This window comes from Rosa chinensis, chromosome 7, assembly GCF_002994745.2.
Source record: "Rosa chinensis cultivar Old Blush chromosome 7, RchiOBHm-V2, whole genome shotgun sequence".
Taxonomy (NCBI): domain Eukaryota; kingdom Viridiplantae; phylum Streptophyta; class Magnoliopsida; order Rosales; family Rosaceae; genus Rosa; species Rosa chinensis.
Genome location: NC_037094.1, coordinates 59,524,262 through 59,548,681, shown reverse-complemented (window position 1 = coordinate 59,548,681; position 24,420 = coordinate 59,524,262). Strand labels below are relative to the sequence as shown.

The window sequence follows — 24,420 nt, the reverse complement described above, 5'->3', positions numbered from 1 at the left end:
ATCCCAGCAATCCATCACTTCCGGAGAGCCCCCTCTCGGATCTGAAGCTAGATAGCCTTTACCCCAGCCATCAACGAAACCCCATCTGACCTCGCCCAGAGCGAAAGGCCCAGCGCCGGTTAACACCGGCGAAATGAAATCTTGAGTTTTCGCAGCCAAACTGACCGCCATCATGGGACCTCGTCGAAGCCAATCGCCGATGCTGCCAAATAGGGGAGAAGAAAGACGAGCGCCTCCACCATTCCAACTCCAAATTACCGAGCCACCACGTGGCCGGACAACCTCTCTTTCGAGAGTCAAGACATTTGCAGAGCCACCGCCGCCCAGTAAGGAATGTTGCGGTCTTAGGGTTTTTCTCTCAAGAGAAAGAGAGAGCATGGTTTAACTCGGTGTCCTTAAACTTGGTGAGGCTTACAAAAAATTGAAAAGTTAAACTCTATAGGAAATTAAGATTAGAAATTAAATTTAGGACTAAATACTGGTTACTACCCTGTGGTTTAGGTCCAAAATCAATTTAGTCCCTGAACTTCTAATTTAATCAAAAACACCCCTGCACTTTCAATTTTGATCTAATATGTTCAATTCGTTAATATTCTGTTATGAGTTCAAGTTATAGTTGGATTATTTGTTGAAAAACTATTTATTTTTAATAGTAGGACTCACTTCTAAATTGATTATACAGGCCACCTCAATACCACATCATAAAACATAGGCCATATATGAGCCACATTAACAAGTTAAATAACTCAATCGTCGAAAAACTAACAAATTGGACCTATTAGATCAAAATTGAAAGTGTAAGGGTGTTTTTGATGAAATTAGAAGTTCAGGTACTGAATTGATTTTGGATCCAAACTATAGGGTAGTAATCTGTATTTAGCCTTTAAACAAGTAATTATTAATGTAGAAGTCATGCGTCCATACATGTTGCATGAACAAGTGCCAAGGATTTAGTCATTTAGATATACAAGAAGCATAGAGATTTTACGGTTTTACCACATATGTGCAGATGATAATCGGAATCCGGTCATCTCCCAGGAAACAGGGTTCCCTTCCTCTTGTTGGAAGTGCTCAAACCACATAAACATCAATGTTTAAACAAGATATCTTAAGAAAGGCAAAAGACATATGGCAATTTGCAATAGTACTACAATAAACAAAATTTCATGTTATCGAAATACAGACTTTGAATCAAAATATAAATTAAACATTCCCAGAAGTGTAAGAAGGGAATATTGATTGAATGATGATTGATATTCACTATAAGAATACAGAATATTAATACAAGAGAAGCCTAACATGTTACAATACTACTACTACTACTACTATAATCTAGGAGTCAAATAAGGTAGGTGATCATATTACATCTCCGGGTAATCCTATGACATCTCCTAATTGAATTACAATTATGATACATAGTATTCTCTACACTCCCCCTCAAGTTAATTGGAGAGTGAATGTCTTGAGCTCCCAATTGGTATGAAGAGCTCACATACTTTGTAGCTACTGAACCATCTTGAATCTTATCCTTGATATAATGACAATCCATTTCTATATGTCTAGTCCTTTCATGAAAGACACGGTTAGCTGCAATGTGCAAAGCTGCTTCATTGTCACAATACAATAAAGCAGGCTTTGAATGAAGAATATTTAAATCTCTGAGAAGATTCTTTAACCATGTCAACTCACAACAAGTACATGTCATTTCTCTATATTCAGCCTCAGTTGAAGAGAGTGAAACCGTCTTTTGTCTCTTTGACTTCCAAGAAATTAGCGAAGAACCAAAAAAGACACAATAGCCTGTAGTAGATCTCCGAGTCATGGGATAACCAGCCCAATCTAAATCACAATAAGTTTGAAGTCTAAAATCACTTTGTGAAGAAAAGAACAAACCTTGCCCTGGCGTGTTCTTGAGATAGCGAACATGTGAGCCCCGGAAAAATATGTCGAGCCTAGCGGAGATCGTACGAGAAATTAGTCAACGATCCCGATAAATGTCAAGATGCTCGAGGAAATTTTCAGAAATTTTCATAAAGTGAAATCCTCAATCTAGGAGTTGGATGATAAAGTACACGACACGACGAGTTCGTGGAAATTTTCAGAGAATTTTTCGGATACCCGAGCTAATTTTTACGGATTTTGGAAGTTTTGGGGTTAAAGAAATTATTAAAAGAAAATAGGAAATCACGTGGAGCTATCTCAGCCCTCCAATTCTCCACCGCTTAATCCTAACCGCGCAAATTCAAACAAGGCAGCCTATGAATAGGCCTTCGATCTGATGAACGACCCAGAAACATCCAGAATGATTCAGAGCCTCTGACCCGCGACGCGACCCAACGACCCGAGAACAAGACCCGGCCGGAACTCCTCCGCCCGGCGACTTCTAGGCGGCGGACCACTGGTATTCTCCTCGTCTCGTCATCGTCGACGTGCCTATGGTAACAGATCATCCATGCACGGGCTGTGGAGAGGATTCGAAGCTTGAAAGGTTTGAACTTTCCGGCTATCTTCGGGGCTGTGTGAGGTAGGAAAACTAACCTTCTCTTCACGCTCTACGTGCTGGTATAACTGGTTCTCGGATTCGATTAAGTTTTGATGAATTTGTGTTTTGGGTCAGTTCGGGTATCGACGGAACCGCCGTCCATGGCGGCGATTCCAGGCTTCTAGTTTCGTTTCTGGCGTCTTGGAAACCAGTTGAGGTCTAGGGAAGCTTGGTTCCGTGAATTGGCGTTCGGTGATTCTTTGGTCCTTGCTGCACTTGAGACTGAAGGAGAGGACTAAGATGCGCTCTGCCTTGATCGACGTTCACCGAGCACTGAGGCTGCAAGTTCATGCTTGCCAGGCCATCTGTTAACTTAAGCTACTCTGATTGTCAAAGGTAAAATTCGAGTCCTTGGGATGAAATTGTGCTTTTGATGAATTATAGCCGAATGGTTGGATGGGAGTTGAATTGGATGTTTGATTTAGAATTGGTTTATACTTGTGTGTTGGCTGGGAATTGAATGATGTTATGATTGTGATTTTGGACCAAGTACATGCTGTGATGTTTGCTGGGATTGAACTATAGATTTAATCCTTGCCTGTGTTAGTTTTGAATGGTGAAGTTGTTCTTGTTACTACTTAATTGTGGAAAGAAATTTGGGTCGGGAAGACACCACATGTCACAAACAAAAAGAGATGGGTATTATTAAGGAAATGCTCAACCCGAAATTTGAAGAAAAAGGTACAATTACTGTTTCTGGTAAGAATCCGGAGTTAATGGGTGCCCTTAGCAATTTTGGGCACACTTAATGAAAAATGGAAGGAAGTCAAAATGGTTAATTTTGTGATTGGTCAATTTGGTCAAACTTTGGTCAACCCTGGTAAAACCAGGAAAGTGGGTTGGACGATTAGATAATCGTCGAGATTTTAATTAAGTGTTTAACCGACCATTAATTATTATTATGTCGGAATCTAGGACTCCTGTTACCCGAGGAACGGAAGGTTCGTGAATTTCGGATGACTTCGGAATCCAGGTAGGGATTCAGGACTCTCCTTGGTTAGTAATTTTCTTATATTGATTTTAAATGATGCATGTTAGCTGGTATGGTTTGGTTATGTTCAAATGCAATGCATACTAACCAAACCATGTGAGAAACGTGATGGCTTGAGAGTGAAGGGTGGCTCTGACTTCCTTGGGTTCGATCCCCAAAACCTCCGGAGGGTTAGTTACGCTGGTCGTCCGGGTATTCCGATCGTAATAGCGGGCCCGGTACGTGTGTGTAGCTAGGTAGTGGACGCTCTCGCTACGCTTACTTGGTGATAAATTAATTTGAGGTAAGGTCGTGTAGTGGGTCTATGGGACCGGCCATCAGGTAATACTTGGTTTTGGCGCCGTATTTATTTAAGCATCATGCATCGGTTTTCAAGTTGAAAAACATTAAAGTTTGTCGTTCTTTTAAATATTTGGTTTAAATATGTTTTCATACTGGGCAGCCCAAATAATTGTTTATTGGTTTTGAGTCTATTTGAGGTAGAGTTCCTGTTGAGCAGCGAGGACGAAAGCTCGCCCCCTACAACAGTATGGATGCAGGTACTGTGCACTGGCGACGGGACAATAGCGGATGGAGCTGGGTGTGCAGAACAAGTTCGGTAAATTACCGTGTGAACCTTATTCTAAATTCTGTTTCTCGAACTTTGGCTCTGGAGCTTCTTGTTACCTAGTCTCGTGTCATCATTCAGTTGAATTCTCTTTCAGTGAAATATGTACCTCGTGTGAGCCTTTATCCAAGTTCTGGACGAAATGGAATAGATTTTAGCAACTCAATTATCTTCACCTCAAAAATATCTGTAGCTTCCGCTGTGTTTCTACGAAAAGTTTTCAAACAAAATGCCTAGCGGTTCTCTAGAATATAAATCGAGCGTTCGGTTTATGTTTTAGAGGCTCGCGGCACTGTGACGTGCTTAAGCTGGTGAGGTGCAGCTTGGGGCGTTACAGAAAGTGGTATCAGAGCAATGCTTCCGAGTTTTCGATTTCAACGATTTAAAAACCTCTGATACCCGAAAAAGTTTCTGTCGGCTCGTGAAAGTTTCCAAGTCCTGGTAAAAAGTTGACTGGGGAAATGGTTGTTTAAGAACGTGTTTCGGAAGTCGGAACCTTTGACTTGAAAAGTTGTTAGAAATTCTACCTTACATTTAAAAAGGTTTGACCTCCTGTTACTGTTCAAAAGTTTCGGTTTTCAGTGTTTACTATTTACGTGCTTAAACCCGTACCGACTTTGAAATGTGTTTTGTCGGAAAGACGCTTTTGACTGAAAAAGGGAAGTTTTAGCGGAAAAATCGTTGTTTACCCTTAACGTGGGTTTTTACATTTGAGGTTTTCAGAACAAAACCTTGTACTAATTTAAACAGGTTTTCGAAGTTTGTCTAGAGTCTTGATTTCCGGTTACGTGGGAGATTTTACTAATTTCTTTACCATGAAATTCGGGTTCACTCCCTCGTAGTGAGAAATGATTGTTGCTAGTGTGTGTTCATATAATTACAACTCTTCACGCGGTTTAGGGCCCGACTGGCCACCGGATCCCCCTAATGTATATCGCGGTTGAAAGTTGTTAATTACTGAATACAACTTGCGATAAATAAATGACTCTGGAGTTATTCTTCGAAACTTCGACGTATGTCAGTCGGAACTATTGTTTGTTTTCTTTTTGGATTCCTTAATCCGAAAATCGTTATCCCTTCTTCGAAAGGTTGACTTATGTTCCGACTTGTTTTTGAAATTGACATTGTGATTGCGTGATTTTCTATTCTTTTGAATATTGTTATATTGTTGGATTCACTTACCGATTTGGTTGTTTGCCATCACTTTGTTCAGTGAATCTGGTTCGTTAAAAATTGTGCTTATTGCTATTGAAGTTGGACTTGCTAATTGATTCTTCCTTGGATATCCTGTCGAGTCTAGTTTACTTGATTACTTCCACAGACTCGATTGTTGTGATTTGTCTCATCATCTTATCAAGTCCAACTGTTGTATGTTTATACATTATGTTGAATTGGTTTATGGATTCACTCCAAACAAATTTAGCATAACCACGTGAATCCTGTTCAGTGAAATATTGTTGGTAAGACTCGATGTTGCATCTGTCTCGTAATCTTTATCGAGTCTAGTTATTGTTCATCATTTCATTTGTTCTGTGAATCTGAATGAGTATTGCCACCCAAAGCTCCTCCACAGTGCACAGACCGCCAGAAAGATTACGTGGGCCCAGTATGAGGTAAAAATAAAAAGGAAAAGGTACGTGAACGACAAATTTTGGGTCCCTATAAGCATAGTGGATGTTTGGACAACTGCCTTGTGAATTTCTTTTAGTTGTCTGAGTGAGAGCTTGATTGTTGCTCTCATGTTAGACTTGATTTGAAATGTCATTTGACAACTCTCGAGGAATTTGAATCATTGTTTCGGGAAGATCATGTCGAGCGCAACTCGTTGACGTTTCTTGTGCCTTAGGGGTATGAGTCAAGGAAAAGTGGATCTTCAGCTACTTAATCTACTGAACAACAGAATGAAATTCCTCGCTTACACCTGTCGACTTCGAAATTAAGTAAGAGAGATTTAATTGTGCTTTAGTACTCGCCATTTGACGTTGCTTGTGAAATTTTAGGATTGTAAAATCTGAAAGCATGGTTTCTGCGAGTGGTACCATATAAGGCGTTTCTTTGGGGTAGCCGAGGAAGCTATACGGTTAGAAGATTTATAGGTTTGACTAAGGTCACCCTATGTAGTGTGTAGACCTCCTCGGAAATGCTTTAGCAAGTTAATGCGTATTCAGCATGGGCCAGAAGTGTATCATAAGGAAAGAAGGAAAAGAGGTGTGTGTCACTGTGCGACCTCTATGGTGACTTCTTAAATTATGTTTCTTCGACTCACTCGTAGGTGCAGTAAAAACTCCGTGTCAATCATAGCTATAGTTGACTCGAGTTTGTGGACGTCGAGACTCACGTACGTACGGGAAAATAAGGCTACTTAGTTTCGTGGACCAAACCGCTCGACTCTAGGTGAAAGGTCATCAAGTCAAACGTATTTCAAGGAAGGGCAGGCGACTCTCTAGGATTCTGGCCATTTACAACAACGCGTGTTACCGGTAAGGATCCTAGAAAGACTGCGAGTATTTCTTCCTTCTAATAGTTACGTTGACTCTTATTTTCTTCCTCTGGTTGATTTTATCTGACATCATTAAAGTTCTGGTTGTAGTTGGAATCATGCTAGTTCAACATTGAAACCTCTCCATTTGAGTTGTTTTCAAGGTTTAGAAAATCTTGTGTTTTGAACAGGTTTTCGGGTTGCAAAAGTATTTCGAGTAAAGTGATTTCAAAGTTATTTTAAAAATTGTTTTCAATCCCAACAAATTTCACCAAAGGTGGGGAATTTTAACCCTCCGAATCAGTCTCCAGGCTGAGATTTTTTTAATCTCAAAGTTTTGCTAACTTTCTGTTGTAGCAAATTTGGAATCAATTTCTAGTGACCTCCAGAGCTCCGAAATTTTGAAATTTTAACACAACAATGTTTGGCATCTTTGCCAAGGATCTGGAAAATTTCACTTCTTTTCGACTGGACATGAAGTCGTGGCAATTTTTCCAAATCTGCTTTACGAGAAAGGAAAACTTGGAAACTCTTCTGCAAGTTGTTTGGGTAAAAATTTTCACTTCCTTTCTCTTCCCTTCTTGGAAGTTTACAGTTGTGGTATTGGAAATCATTTGGAATTTCCTAGAACTCAAATTCCTTTTCTTAGGAAATTTGCAAAACGAAGTTTGAGCATTGTTTTCGGTTGCTTATCCATATAAGTCAAGTTCAACGTAAACTGTAGTAAGGGAGGATATTCTCTACACTACTAGACGATTGGCAACCGAAAGGCAAGAAGGAGACGTGCAAAGAACAAAAGGTAGAAAGCTTACGTCGTCACCATCAGGAACGCAACTTGCGACTTCAGCGACATGACTTGACATGGTCTGAACGACGGGTGATCTGGAAAAGTGTTTTGACGTCAAGTTCGTTATAAATGTTGTTCATGGTTGTTTAACCATCAGCTTCTCTAATTTTGGCGATGCTTTCGAGATCAACGCTGTGCTATGTGTGGAAGCGTGTGAGCCTTTAATCTTCAAGAGGTAAACCTTTAACGGTGATCCTCGAATTTCGTCAGATAGTAACGGAAGCATTTGTTGAATCTCATTTTCAAGACTGATCGTCAGTTCATCGAACTAGTGTCCAAAAATCCGTTGACACGTGGCTGTTGCAGGTAGGGCAACATGATTCGATGTTGATAACACGACGCATATCGTCCACGTGGTGGGAAGAAGTGCTTCGCTTTCGAGTTCGTGGAATGGATGCGTTAGCCGAGATGGCGGTCATAAACGAATACGTAGCGAACTCGGGTGCACTACGAAAAAAAAAAAATTCGTAAAGTTTCGTCACGTGGAAATTTGCGGAATAACTTTTGGAAATCGGCTGTTAGGTTCCGTCGTGCTTTTCTTGTATAGCTTGACTAGAAAAGACGAATACTCAGCCATCTTCGCGTGTGGTTGTCCTTTTGAGGACAGATATGTCTTCCACGATGAATCGCGAATTCCATGTTAGTGACGACCAGTGAACTGTTAACAGAAAGTGTATTCCATTAGACGTTAATGGTCGCCAGAAGCTATGAGTCGCGGCGACTACGTCGACTTGCTCTCATAGTTGACATAGGTTCCGCAATGGGAACATAATTTTACCCATGACTAGTCGTGATTTCACCTACAGGTGGTTGAGTATGTCTCCTGTTCAGTCCAAATTCCCGGATAACGGTGTGCTTGTAGTAAGCAGGAATTGGATGGAGACGTAAATCGTCTACGAGTTGCCAGCTGTGGCAATATTGAGTTAGGGTAACAGGGTTGGTAATTACCCAGTTTTATTTGGTATAGACATAAATTGTCTGTGGAAATGCCAAGTATGGCAGTGTTATGAGGAAAGTAATGAGATTGTGAATGACTCAGTCCAGTTGTTCTAACGAAAGTCTTGTGGTTACAGAAAAGTGAAAAAATAGCGGAGCAAAGTGTATCCTGTTGGTGATAACTGAGGAACACTTGGTAAAGAGAAGTGCTAGCTCCGGTGTTGATATGTATGACTAGTAATAGTCGAATTGTACCACAAGAAATTGGGCTGAGAAATAGTTATGGGTACTGGAGTCCGACATGAAAAGTAAAGTATTGTTGACCATTTGACCAATCAGGAAATTTCGGGGACGAAATTTTTTTTTTAGGGGGGTGGAACTGTGAGCCCCGGAAAAATATGTCGAGCCTAGCGGAGATCGTACGAGAAATTAGTCAACGATCCCGATAAATGTCAAGATGCTCGAGGAAATTTTCAGAAATTTTCATAAAGTGAAATCCTCAATCTAGGAGTTGGATGATAAAGTACACGACACGACGAGTTCGTGGAAATTTTCAGAGAATTTTTCGGATACCCGAGCTAATTTTTACGGATTTTGGAAGTTTTGGGGTTAAAGAAATTATTAAAAGAAAATAGGAAATCACGTGGAGCTATCTCAGCCCTCCAATTCTCCACCGCTTAATCCTAACCGCGCAAATTCAAACAAGGCAGCCTATGAATAGGCCTTCGATCTGATGAACGACCCAGAAACATCCAGAATGATTCAGAGCCTCTGACCCGCGACGCGACCCAACGACCCGAGAACAAGACCCGGCCGGAACTCCTCCGCCCGGCGACTTCTAGGCGGCGGACCACTGGTATTCTCCTCGTCTCGTCATCGTCGACGTGCCTATGGTAACAGATCATCCATGCACGGGCTGTGGAGAGGATTCGAAGCTTGAAAGGTTTGAACTTTCCGGCTATCTTCGGGGCTGTGTGAGGTAGGAAAACTAACCTTCTCTTCACGCTCTACGTGCTGGTATAACTGGTTCTCGGATTCGATTAAGTTTTGATGAATTTGTGTTTTGGGTCAGTTCGGGTATCGACGGAACCGCCGTCCATGGCGGCGATTCCAGGCTTCTAGTTTCGTTTCTGGCGTCTTGGAAACCAGTTGAGGTCTAGGGAAGCTTGGTTCCGTGAATTGGCGTTCGGTGATTCTTTGGTCCTTGCTGCACTTGAGACTGAAGGAGAGGACTAAGATGCGCTCTGCCTTGATCGACGTTCACCGAGCACTGAGGCTGCAAGTTCATGCTTGCCAGGCCATCTGTTAACTTAAGCTACTCTGATTGTCAAAGGTAAAATTCGAGTCCTTGGGATGAAATTGTGCTTTTGATGAATTATAGCCGAATGGTTGGATGGGAGTTGAATTGGATGTTTGATTTAGAATTGGTTTATACTTGTGTGTTGGCTGGGAATTGAATGATGTTATGATTGTGATTTTGGACCAAGTACATGCTGTGATGTTTGCTGGGATTGAACTATAGATTTAATCCTTGCCTGTGTTAGTTTTGAATGGTGAAGTTGTTCTTGTTACTACTTAATTGTGGAAAGAAATTTGGGTCGGGAAGACACCACATGTCACAAACAAAAAGAGATGGGTATTATTAAGGAAATGCTCAACCCGAAATTTGAAGAAAAAGGTACAATTACTGTTTCTGGTAAGAATCCGGAGTTAATGGGTGCCCTTAGCAATTTTGGGCACACTTAATGAAAAATGGAAGGAAGTCAAAATGGTTAATTTTGTGATTGGTCAATTTGGTCAAACTTTGGTCAACCCTGGTAAAACCAGGAAAGTGGGTTGGACGATTAGATAATCGTCGAGATTTTAATTAAGTGTTTAACCGACCATTAATTATTATTATGTCGGAATCTAGGACTCCTGTTACCCGAGGAACGGAAGGTTCGTGAATTTCGGATGACTTCGGAATCCAGGTAGGGATTCAGGACTCTCCTTGGTTAGTAATTTTCTTATATTGATTTTAAATGATGCATGTTAGCTGGTATGGTTTGGTTATGTTCAAATGCAATGCATACTAACCAAACCATGTGAGAAACGTGATGGCTTGAGAGTGAAGGGTGGCTCTGACTTCCTTGGGTTCGATCCCCAAAACCTCCGGAGGGTTAGTTACGCTGGTCGTCCGGGTATTCCGATCGTAATAGCGGGCCCGGTACGTGTGTGTAGCTAGGTAGTGGACGCTCTCGCTACGCTTACTTGGTGATAAATTAATTTGAGGTAAGGTCGTGTAGTGGGTCTATGGGACCGGCCATCAGGTAATACTTGGTTTTGGCGCCGTATTTATTTAAGCATCATGCATCGGTTTTCAAGTTGAAAAACATTAAAGTTTGTCGTTCTTTTAAATATTTGGTTTAAATATGTTTTCATACTGGGCAGCCCAAATAATTGTTTATTGGTTTTGAGTCTATTTGAGGTAGAGTTCCTGTTGAGCAGCGAGGACGAAAGCTCACCCCCTACAACAGTATGGATGCAGGTACTGTGCACTGGCGACGGGACAATAGCGGATGGAGCTGGGTGTGCAGAACAAGTTCGGTAAATTACCGTGTGAACCTTATTCTAAATTCTGTTTCTCGAACTTTGGCTCTGGAGCTTCTTGTTACCTAGTCTCGTGTCATCATTCAGTTGAATTCTCTTTCAGTGAAATATGTACCTCGTGTGAGCCTTTATCCAAGTTCTGGACGAAATGGAATAGATTTTAGCAACTCAATTATCTTCACCTCAAAAATATCTGTAGCTTCCGCTGTGTTTCTACGAAAAGTTTTCAAACAAAATGCCTAGCGGTTCTCTAGAATATAAATCGAGCGTTCGGTTTATGTTTTAGAGGCTCGCGGCACTGTGACGTGCTTAAGCTGGTGAGGTGCAGCTTGGGGCGTTACAGAACAACTCGTAAAGCTGCTTCCATATGAGGTTTGCGTGGCTCATGCATAAACCTGCTCAACATATGCACTGAATAGGTTATATCAGGCCTTGAGATGGTGAGATAGATCAATCTGCCAACTAATCTCCTGTAGCGTGAGGCATCCTTAAGAAGATCTCCTTTATCTAATAATTTCAATCCACGCTCCATAGGAGTATCAACGGGAGCTGCTCCCAATAAACTTGTATCACTGATGATTTCCAATGCATACTTTCTCTGAGAAATATAAATCCCACTAGTGGAACGGGAAACTTCTATGCCAAGAAAGTACTTTAAATCACCAAGACCCTTAATACGAAAGCGGCTGTTGAGAAAATTCTTTAAACCAGAAATAGTGATAGGATCATTACCGGTGATTAATATATCATCGACATATATCAATAAAGCAGTGAATGACTTCCCCTGATTGCGAGTAAATAATGAGTAATCTGCTTTAGACTGAACATACCTTGTTGATTGAATAGCATCAGAGAATTTTGCAAACCATTGCCGAGAGGCTTGTTTTAAACCATATAAAGACTTGTTAAGGCGACAAACTAAGTTCTTCCCCTGTCGCCGAAGACCAAGAGGTGGGGACATTAAAATTTCCTCATTAAGGTCACCATGTAAGAAAGCATTATTGACATCTAACTGATAAATGGACCAATTTTGAGCAGCAACCAATGACAACAAACAACGAACAGAAATAATCTTTGCAGTAGGGGAGAAAGTCTCATGATAATCGATACCTTCCATTTGAGTGAAGCCCTTGGCAACTAAACAGGCTTTGTACCTCTCAATAGAACCATCTAAGTGATGCTTGATCTTGTAAACCTAACGAAAATCGATAGGTGTCTTCCCAGCTGGCAAAGAAGTGAGAGTCCAAGTATTATTGTCCTCCAATGCTCGCAATTCAGAACGCATGGCTTCTTGCAATTCTGGATGAGATGCAGCTTCAACATAACTGCGTGGTTTTGCGGCCTGGGTATCTGAGCAATAAAGGAGCGATGCGAAGGAGTATAGCGATGATATGAGAGATAATGACATAGAGGATATCGCGTACCTTTGATAGAACTTGGAGAAGAAGAAGACGACTAGTTTGGAAAGTGGAGGTAACCTGTGAACACACATAATCACGTAATCGAACCGAAGGCTAAGTGGGCTTAGCAGAGCCACGGAGAGGCTGTGGAGCGGGATCAGGAGGCTGGAGGTCGGGCATAGGAGGTTGTGGGTCGAGTTGGGGTGGCGGAAACTCCGAAATGGGTGGTGGCGGCACAATCGCAGGAGGTGGTGGCTGTTGGGAGGCAGCAAAGCAATCTGGAGCGGCATCAGGACAGACTTGGGGTAGGTTTGGCCAAGGCAAACTAGATGGAAGGGACGGCGAGACACTAGGTGGCAGGGGCGGCAAACGGGGTAGAGTCGGACTGGAAGTGGAAGGAGGGTTGACGCGGCGAGGTGACGAGGTTAAGGGTGAACTGGAACCATGAGGTGGGTTAACGAGGTTGACAATGTTGGGTTGGGGGAAAAGAGATGGATTGGACTGAGCTTGGGGTGGCAGGTAGGTGGGTTGATGAGTGGGGCTTATATTTAGGCCAAAGGATGAATGTGAGAAGAGTGGAGCTCCTGATCAGACCGATCAGCAAGTTTAAAAGGAAAAGAAGTTTCATGGAAAACAACATCACGACTAGTAAAAATCTTGTGACTAGAGAGATCATAAAGTTTATACGCCTTCTGACCGGTAGGATAATCGATGAAGATGCACTTGACCGCTGTAGGAGCAAATTTATGTGTGACATTAACATTGGTAGCATAAGCTAAACAACCAAAAACACGAAGGTGACGAAAGGAAGGAGGTGAGGAATAAAGATGCTAAAAAGGAGTTTTAAAAGAGAGAAGTGGAGTGGGTAAATGATTAATAACATGAACAACAGTGAGTACACATTCACCCCAAAATTTGGAAGGAAGATTAGCCTGAAATTTAAAAGTGCGTGCAACTTGGAGGATGGGACCATGCTTGCGTTCTACTACCCCATTTTGTTGAGGCGTATAAACACTAGAATGTTGGAAAAGCACACCATTTGCCTTGAAAAAAGTTTGAAGAGAAAGGAACTCAGCCCCATTATCACTACGTACACTTTTAATCGGAGATGACAACTGAGTAGATACAAAAGCAAAAAATTGCTTGACCAAAGATTGAGTTTCATGTTTATGTTGCATCAAAAAAATCTAAGTGAAACGGGAATAGTCATCCATAATAGTAAGAAAGTAATGAGCACCAGAAAGAGAAGGATGCTTATAAGGACCCCAAATATCACAATGAATAAGATCCAAAGGTTTAACAGATGAAATAAAACTAGTACCAAAAGAAAGACAACTTTGCTTTGCTAATGGACAAACATCGCAAGTGTTATTGGAACTAACAGAAATATTTAAAAAATGTTTAGCAATATAATCTAGACGGGGAGATGAAACATGGCCCAAATGACAATGCCAAAGGTTGGTAGAGGACATGGTGATGTGACAGGCAGGTTGAACGGGTGATGAGTGATGTGGTTTAGACATGTTTTTCTCCATCGCTAATGCCACCAAATAGTAGAGACCGTTATGTTGCTTACCCAAACCAATTGTCCTCCTCGAAACCAAATCCTGCAAAATACACCAATAAGGTAAAAATGTCACTGAACAACTCAATCCCCTTGTAAGCCGACTAATAGACATCAGATCAATTTTAAAATTTGGTACGCATAACATGTTATGGAGATAATAATATGAATTCAACGGTACTGATCCTATAGAAGTTATTACACGCCTTTTCTCCACTTGGAAGTAATACAGGAGGCAAAGTGTGATTTTTATTGCTATGTGCCAATTGTCTGAAGAAGAAACTATATGATCTATTGCGCCACTATCAAGTATCTAGCGGTGAGATAAAGTTTTAGACAAACCTGGTGTTGTTGTAGCATTAACTTGAGAAGTCTGTCCGTCACTACCTTTGCCATTTACATTCAGCATTGTCAAAATTTATTGAATCTGTGTATCTGAAAAACCTAAGACAATTGGCTTCAAATCATCCTTACTTGTGCTTTCAGAGACATTGTTCACAGAGGTCACACTTCCACAATTGCTGGTATTCTTAAATTTGTGCTTTGCATGCCCAGGAGGATAACCATGCAATTTCCAGCAAGTTTCAACAAAATAGCCATCTTCATTACAATGAGAGCAGTGGGGACGTCGATTAGAGGAACCAGCACGCCGATTTGCTTGATTTGAGCGAGGAAAAGAATTTGGTCTTCCATTCCTGACAGCCATGGCGACACTATACATGTCGTTTGACCCTTGAGCAGCACCAAGAGCACGTTGTCTCTCTTGTTGACAAATAGAAGAGTAGGCTTGACGCACTGATGAGAGAGGATTCATCATAAGAATCTGTCCACGATCAGCAGTATAGGATTCATTTAGTCCCATAAGAAATTGCATCAATTTTTGACAATCTTGCTGTACTCCACAAGTGCATATTGAATCTGTAAAAGAAGCCAATTCATCAAGTCACTATGAGTACAATATGTGTATGCATCAAGTCACTATGGCACCTTCTCCTCCACCTCAAGTAGAATCTCCTAAGTCTGGTATGGAGGTGATGCTTGCAAAGGTGTTCGCAAATCAAGAAGAAATAATCCAGAATCTCAAGAGTGAAGTGAATGTGGCTACTCAAGGCTTGCTTATGCTTGAAGCTCAAGTGGAGCAACTAGCAAGTGAACTTAGAGATCAATTTGCAGAGGAAGATGCAACATTTGAAGCCATGTATCATGATCCCTCCATCAAAGAGGCTGAAACTCCCCAAGAGGAAGAAAGTCGTTCCATGCCTTGCCAAGATGAAGAAAGTCATTTCATGCCTTGCCAAGATGAAGAATGTTCTTCCATGCCTTACCATGATGAAGAAAGTCCTTCAAATGTGCCTTGTCATGAAGAAGAATTTGAAGAATCAAGGATTTCCCTTCCTCCACCATCTAAGGAGCACCATCAAGAACTTCCCAAGGAGCAAGATAGAATATTGAGCACTCATGTTAACATTGAGAGTATTGAGGTCAAGGTACTTTTACCTCTCAATCCACCATTTAGTGCTCAATGCTTCTATGATGAGGTCAAGGATTGGAAAGGAAGTGGTACACTTGTTCACAACCCTCCGCCTCACTTTCACATACCTCTACCACCTACAACTTCTCCAAGCATCAAATCCATATCTACTTTGAAGGAAGAGTCAAGAAGGATACTTGGAAGATCAATTGAAAAGAAGAGGAAGAATATAAGAAAGCCACCCCTTTGGTCAAGCATCGAAGCATACATGGATTACTTTTGTCCATGCCTCTACGACACTTCAAGAAGTCCTTTGGCTCCAAATAGTAGGTGGTTTTGCTCAAGAAGTATCCTCCCTAGCGAGTGAGTTGAGGCATTATAGACCTTGTTAATGTCCTTAAACTTAAACCCGGATCGGCGGACTCCAACATGAAGAAAAAAAATAAACCAAGATGAAGCTTGAGAGTTCGACGTGTGAAGCCGTGAGCATGGTTAGTGTGTTCAAGTCTAAGTGTGAGGTCCCCATGGTTCTATGTGTAAGGAGCTTAATGGATGGCAAGTGCCTAACTTGGCCTTGCGAGGTTATCACCTATTTTGCACTATGGAGCTAAATGGAGAATTTTCAAAGAGTTTGCAATTCTCCAACTTTACTCTTTATCATTTCCTAGCTTGATTTGTTCGTTTAGTTATTTAAGTGTTAATAAACTCGTGGCTTCAAGAGTTTTGGATAGTTATTTCACCCTTGGTCAATGGAAAAGACACAAAAGATTTAGCTTTTATTGAAAGGATTATCCAAAGTTCAAGTGTGAGGTGACTACCCTTTCTCTCTTGCCATGTTAGTTTAGTTGTTTTGAATGCTAGTTGCGGCCTTAATGATGCATGCTCTCCAAAACATTGATAGGATCTTAATAGCTTCATTATACATTAAGGACTATATGATGTTTTAAGTGTGAGGTACTTGTTAAGCCAATGTTTAGTTTGTTAATAAATGTTGACTAGCATGAGGAAGTTTTTATTTGGTCCTACGATTTGCACATGTTTCACAATTATTCATAATGGCACAATGAGGACAATGTGTGATTTAAGTGTGAGGTGGTAAGGCTAAGTAATTACATTCCTTATTCTTTTCTTCATTTGTTACCCTAATTAAAAAATCCATAAAAATTGAAAATTTTTGAAAAATACAAAAAAGTTTTGACTTGCTTGCGTGGTTCCTAAACCTAAATAATCCCTGAGGATGAGACCAAACTTATGTCTAATTGGATTGATTGATTTTGAGCATGTTTAGTGATTGAAGATCAATGCTTATTTAATAAATGGATTTGGCATTTTGTGCTCACATGCATTTAAACTCATATTGCCTTAGATGCATTCATGTGGGAAAGATAAGGACTAAATTTGTTGAAACTATCTATGCCTAATTATGTGAGATTTTGAGCCAATAAGTGTGCATACATAGTCAAAAATGCACTTGTTCTTTCATTGTAGTGTGATCAATTCATTGTGCATGTAATCTAAAACTTGCTCCAAATCTTTCGAGACTTTATATCAAAAGCATGAGTTGTTATTGGGGAAGACTAAGGCATTAGGAATCCACCTGCATGGCCAAATAACTTTGTCCTTTAAAATGAAAATCCACTAGTAAGTCAATTTGAGCCTATATAAATATGTGTTAGCCTTTTCATTTCTTCACCACCACAAATGTCTACCCTTTTAAACTTAAACACTTCTCCTACCATTTCTAAGCTAACTGATAAGCAATGTGAGTCCTATTATAAATGGGTTTGAGGATATTACAAAAGAATAAGTGTGAGGTGGGGTAGAGTATTTGTGTGTAGCTAAGAAAAGAAAAGGGTGACCCTAGAAACATGTTTAAAAAATCAAAAGAATTATTTAAAGTCAATAAAGAAAATAGAAAATGAAAAAAAAAAATGTTGTGCAAAAAAAAGTGTTAGAAAGAAAGAAAAGAAAAAAGTGTGAGTGGTACAAAATGGGAATAAAAGTTTTAGTAGTTTAGTTGTTTGGTTTGGGTTTGTGGCAAAGAAAAAGGAAATTACAAAGCACTTAGTGTAAAAAAAGAGTCTTACGGGATCTCAACAAGAGAATTGCTTACTAGGAGGCTTAGAAATATTTGTGATTTCTTTTCCCTTCATTTCTTTAACCCGTCACCTAAGCCCCATTACATCCTAAATAAAAGACATTGTGATGTGAGAGAACTCATGCATTGATCTTGTGGAGAAAAGATGGAAGAGCAAGCCTATGGAAAGCATGTCAATTGAATTGTTTTTGAGTGCAAACACTAACCATTAAACACTTGAGTGAAAATGAGTGATATCCATATGAGTTTGATGGTTAGACAAATGCGGTTCAAGTTAATTACATGTGAATCATTTACGGTGGCACATATGGCTTATGCATTCAATATATTATGTTGAGCATGACTTTCCAAATCCAATTATTAACTTTGCATTTTGAAAATTTGGTTTCTAAACTTGCTCAATTGAAAGTCATTCCACTAAGTCATGGTTCTCTAAGGGAAAATGGTTAAACTCATTAAGGATGCAAGTGAGCCTTTTAGTTAGTTTGTGCTAATTTATTTTATGTTTTTGCTTGAGGACAAGCGAAGTGTGAGGTATTTTGTTAGGTCTATAAGTACCTAGTAATTATTCCCTTAATCTTGCACTTTTGCTTAACCTTTGTGTTTATTTTTATATATTTATTATGTTTCCTCTGTAGACACCAAAAATTTAATGAAAATAAAATTCATTAAATAATTCGGTCACCACTTGAAATTATGACCGAACAAATTTAGTCAGCATGTGAGTCCCGCAAATTGTCCACGTGGCTTGTGAGTCAGCAAAATCGCGCAGACTCAGAGAATGACACTTGGCGATACATGAAAGGCTCGACGACAATAAATGAATTTGCTCCAGCTAAATCAATTGATATTAAAGCGGATCAATCAAATCAATTGATTCCGAATAAAATCAAGCATTAAATCTCGTCTGCTGATTAGATATCAATTTATTTAAATTGATAATCAAGACGAAAATCAGCCATCAAATTAATTGGCTAATTCCTTAATAGTCGTGATTAAATCAATTAATTAAATCTGATTGATTTGATTATACTATTAATGAAATACAATTAAAATCAGCCATCAAATTGATTGGCTCAATTCCTTAATAGTCGTGATTAAATCGATCAATTAAAGCTGATTGATTTGATTATGCTATTAATGAAAATGCAATTAAGTACGTGTCATCAAGGCGTTCCAAATTAAGAGAGACGCCGACACTATAAATACCCCTCTCAAATCAAGAGAAGGACGGGAGCCGGAGAGAAAAATCACTCCCAAAGTTCATAAGTCTTCAAGCGCGTGAAGGGCCTTCAAGCTGCCAAATAGCCGGTTCATCACCAACCTCAAGTCAAAGCACTCGTCACGTGTCAACCCTCGTGGCCATCATACGACTCAAGATCAAGCGTCAATCGCCCTTGAGCCAAGTACACCATCGAGGACGACGACAGACAGAGGGACGCAAGCGGACGGAAGAAACCTCTCCAAAGCTCAGAAGTCTCCCAAGCTGGTGAAGAACCATCAAGCTGCCAAATAGCCGATCTCTTCACCTCGCTGACTTCAGACAAGCAGGGGAAATCACCTACAAGCTCGGAAGTCGTCAAACACATGGAGGATCAACAAGCACCAAACACACGTGCTGATTCATCCACCATCAAAAGCCATACTCGCTACGTGACACCGCTCGTGGTTCAAATCTGATCAAGTTCAAGCCTTTACAGCCCTTGATCATCCGTTGTCTTCAAGTTGTCTTCAACAAAGTAAATCCTCTACAACTTCTTCATCAAGCTCGTGGAGAATCAACAAGAAACAAACACACGTGCTGGTTCATCCCCTACCAAAGCCAAAGAACACTCATCACGTGACACAACTAGTGGCCTAAATCCGATCAAGATCAAGCTTCTACAGCCCTTGGTCAATCGTCTTCCTCAAATCGTCAACATAGCAAGAAGCTCACACTACAACCATTCGATTCAAGATCAAATGCTCGCCACCCTTGGATCAAATCAACGTCAGAGATCGAATCAGAGGAGAATTTTGAGAAAGAGCATCTACAGAGATTATAACCCGCAAATTCATTAATAAAAATATATTATTTTGTACACGTGTCCTTCTTTCATTCGTTGTAGGATTTTCGTGTTTACATCCTCATCATGCTAGGAAATAATTGAAAAGCTTGGAAATGCCCTAAAAACTCAACTTTAGCACATTTTCCTACTCCAACTAGGAGAAACCGAGCTAGGCAAGGAAAAAGGAGGGTAAAACTGACCAAATGAACTGTAAATGAGTTGAAACTTTAAATATCCATTCTAGACATCCTAAGGATCATTTGTTATGAAGAGTTCAAGAGCTAGTTCGGAATGGAAGATCTTCAAATGATCAGTTCAAGTTTCTGCACTAGAAGACTAAAACTGTAAAACGGGACCTGTACTGAGTCCGACAGCATTTCCGGCCAAATCAAGGTGAAATAAGCTCTGAAATGTTACCAGGATGATCTACACTCATGGAGGAATATTTGATATGAAGAAGTCAAAGGCCAATTCCAAAGTCTCGGTAGAGATTCAATTGAAGGAAGAAAGGAGAAGAAAGTGCGCAAACGGACAAAAAATGGGTCAACGGTGGTCAATGACGGATTCCGGATATTTCCAGCCAAGGTGGCCGACGAAGAACATGTGTGGAGGACAAGGAAGAGCTGACTAGGGTTAAATAGTTTGGGGGGGAAGACTTTAGGTCTAGGTCATTTTGAAATTCAAAATTTTGAAAGATGATAAGTGGTCTCATTCTTACAGCTTACACCTTTGTCTCCTATTTATTACATTGTTTCCTTACACAATGTATTTCTCCTCTACCAAAATTTCGGTGGGCTTTCTAGGTCATTTCTATGTGGAGTTAAAAACTTAATCCACATTTTGTGCTTACACATTTGTCAATCACATCTAGCCCTTCATTTATTTTGATCTCCACTCTTGATTTGAATTGCTTTGGCCTTTAAATAGCCTCTTCTCTCTTCCAAAACAGTGCACCCCGGCTCTCTATGTGGAGTTAAAAACTAGATCCACATTTTGTGCTTACACATTTGTCAATCACATCTAGCCCTTCATTTATTTTGATCTCCACTCTTGATTTGAATTGGTTTGGCCTTTAAATAGCCTCTTCTCTCTTCCAAAACAGTGCACCCCGGCTCTCTCATTTTAGAGCATCAAAATCTCTCTTTTCTTTAGTTTTAGGTTAGTTTTTCATACCTTGTACATAGTTCTTTGAGTTTGTGTGAGAAATAGGTGTGTAGGCACTTGGGTTTCACCAAAAGTGAAGTTACTACACACTCTAAATCAATCACAACACTTGCTTTCACACTACCAAGCCCTTGTTCTTCCTTGTTCTTGAGTTTTGTGGATGTGTATGGTGTTTTGGGTTGTAAAAACCGAAAATCTCATACCTTGAAGCAATTCTCTCATCATTTGACATCTTTGAGAGCTAGGTGGAAGGTTGGATAGGTCTTCTCTTTTTCTCTCCTTCTCTCTTTAATTTGATGTTCATGGCTTGTATTTGTAATAACATGTGTTGTGAGTAGTTGGATTTGAAGCTAGGGCTAGCCCTAGCTAAACTCAAGTGCAAATAATGTAAATTTCCATGTGGTTTGATGTTTATGCATGTTTTGAATCTTTTGGATACTATACTTTCATGTATCCTAAGTGTGTTTATAGATTCATCACCTAGAAGCATGCTTTAGGAAATTAATGAATCGGAAACATGAACTTGATAAACTCTTGATTCTGTGAGCATGTGTAGCTAAATAGGTGGTGGCTTACCTTATTCCTACGGGAAGAACTAAGTTGCTTGAATTTCTTACCTTGAAATTAAAACATGATGTTGTGAGTTTAGATTCCGGAAGAATTTAGGCTCACGGCACCATAGGCCATTTAGGATCCAGAAGATTTGAATGGTACAAAGGTTGTGTAATTTAGTTTTGCTTCGGAAGAGATTGTTAAATTGCATGACTAGTAGCTTCTTCAAAGCACTAAGGGGAAATTTATCAACGCATGTTATTACATTAAATATGGGTTACATTTTCTGCACGAGTAAGGTTAGGTGCGATGCCTAAGTCTCTATTCTTCTCATTAATTTAGTCTCTACACTTTTATTTGTTTTTTTTATTTTACGTAACTTAATTTTCTTTATCAAATTAAAATCAACCAAGCCGATCATTACCACAATTGTTAATACCATCCTCATGATCTTTAGCTTCCAAAAGGCCAAGATTGTGAACTTGTAAAAATGTAGACTTGCATGTGTTTATTTTCGCAGTAATCTAGCTAGGGTAGAGTTACTTAATCCCTTGGGTACGATACTCTTACTTTTTCCCTTTACTAAAACTTGACCTCTTAATCTTAGGAGTAGGAGACATCATACACCAAATTTGCACTTATTTTATATTCAATGATGTCCCCAACTAGGCCTCATCAAAAAGTCCGCAGATCAAGTGGGCTGATGGAGGCTCGCCGACCCGGAGGACTAAAAGCCTGGCCCGGCCAGTCAAAAAGCTTGCAAAAGCCCGCCTTGGTGGGCCTAGGGCAGGCCTGTCAAAAAGCCCGCAAAAGCCGGGCCCGGCCCATAGGCCAAGCCAGCCAAAAGCCCGGCCCATAAAAGCCCGTAAACTATTATACATTATATATATATATGTATGTTGATGAGCTCATATTTTCTTAATTCTTATATTTCTATGCCTCTTTCTCTTGGTATATATGTTTAGTTCTCCTTATTTATGGTTCATTTACGTTAGTTTAGTGTCTTTGTAGGTGTGTTTCAAAGAAAGAAGAAAAGAAGCTATGCTAAGCTAACTAACACAGAAACTGTTGTGCAGAACACCTAACTTCACTGAATTACTGGGAACTGCTCAGATGGAATTAGGAACTGTACGCTATATGCACGGAAATCCCCATGTATTTAGTTTCTGAGTGATTTTATGGTTTGCGATTCCGACTTTTCTAGAAGGAGTTATGGCAATTTAAGTGAAGGCAGTTCACCTTGGACTGGAATCTGCAACATCTTTTACAAGTTCATGTCTAGAACCTAACTTTGCTGAATTACAGGGAACTGCTCGGATGGAATTAGGAGCTGTACCCTATATGCACAGAAAGCCCCATGTGTCTAGTTTCTGAGGAATTTTACGGTTTGCAATTCGGACTTTTATAGAAGGAGTTCTGGCAATTTAAGTGAAGGCAGTTTAGCTTGGACGGGAATCTGCAACATCTTTTACAAGTTTATTTCTAGAACCTAACTTCACTGAATTACTAGGAACAGTTCGGATGGAATTAGGATCTGTACCCTATATGCACGGCAAGCCCCATGTGTCTAGTTTATGAAGAATTTTACGATTTACGATTCTGACTTTTCTAGAAGGAGTTATGGCAATTTAAGTGAAGAAAGTTCAGCTTGCACGGGAATCTACAACATTTTTTTACAATATGCACAGAAAGCCCCATCTAGAAGGCCCTGCACATATATTTGGAAATCTTCAGTATGCCACATCATCATTATTGAAGATCCATGACTTTTAGACATGTTTATATATGTGTGTGTGTTTATATATAGGGCTAAATATTGGTTACTACCCTGTGGTTTAGGTCCAAAATCAATTCAGTCCCTGGACTTCTAATTTTATCAAAAACACCCCTGCAGTTTCAATTTTGATCTAATAGGTCCAATCTATTAGTCTTCCCATAATTGAGTCATTTAACTTGTTGACGTGGCTCATATATGGCCTATGTTTTTTGATATGGTGTTGAGGTGGCATGCATAGTCAATTTAGGAGTGAGTCATTTAACTTGTTGACGTTGCTCACATATGGCCTATGTTTTATGATATGGTGTTGAGGTGGCATGCATAGTCAATTTAGGAGTGAGTCTCACTATTAGAAATTTATCAAATAAAAAGTTTTTCATCAAATAATCCAACTATAAGTTGAACTCATAGCAGAATATTAACGAATTTGACTTATTAGATCAAAATTGAAAGTACATAGGTGTTTTTGTTGAAATTACAAGTCCAGGGATTGAATTGATTTTGGACCTAAATCACAGGGTAGTAATAAGTATTTAGCCCTTATATATATATATATTATATGTGTGTGTGTGTGTCTTTGTGTGAGTGTGAATTTGTTGTAATTTGGTTTATGGTGAAATTGGAAGTTCTCATACTTCTGTATAGAATATGTGCATATATATTCTAGTATTCTACATGTCATGACTACGGTTGACCGATTCGATTGGATTCGAAAATATGGTGAAATTAGCTAAATTTTTTACCACACTCATAATTTATTATAATAATTTCATCCAACGGTCGGTTTTTCTATTTTATTTGAATTGATAGAGGTTGCCCTTTGGAGTGTATGATATATAAATATAGGTTTATAAGAGTAACTAAGTTGGACCTAGTTGATCGAATTCGAAACGAGAACCAAATTGGCTGGATTTTCTACAACCACCATAAAACATTACAATCTCTCCATCGAGCTGTTGGTTTCTCCGAATTCATTTTCCACTTCATGGTTGCTTTAGAATGAACCTCAACAATTTAAATGCAATGTATAAGTCATACAACTTTAGAAGGAAAATTGGTATAGGCCAATGTGTTTGTAATTAATTTTTTTTTTTTTTTTAGCTTATGTCCACGCACATCCATCGATGGAATATTTACAAACGTGATGTGAAAAAATAAGCACGTTTTGCGGTCGTCATGCCATCGGTCAACTAAGAAGACATACAAGTGACGACGGTTGACCAATTCGATCGGATTCGAAAATATGGTGAAATTGGCTAAATTTTTTACCACACTCATAATTTATTGTAATAATTTCATCAAACGGTCCATTTTTCCATTTTCTTTGAATTGATAGGGGTTGCTATTTGGAGTGT

At 39.7% G+C, this 24,420-nt stretch overlaps 1 pseudogene; it reads right to left on the bottom strand.

Moving 5' to 3' along the window:
• The window catches only part of LOC112179133, a 39,383-nt pseudogene that overhangs the window by 9,600 nt on the left and 5,363 nt on the right, over positions 1-24,420 (bottom strand).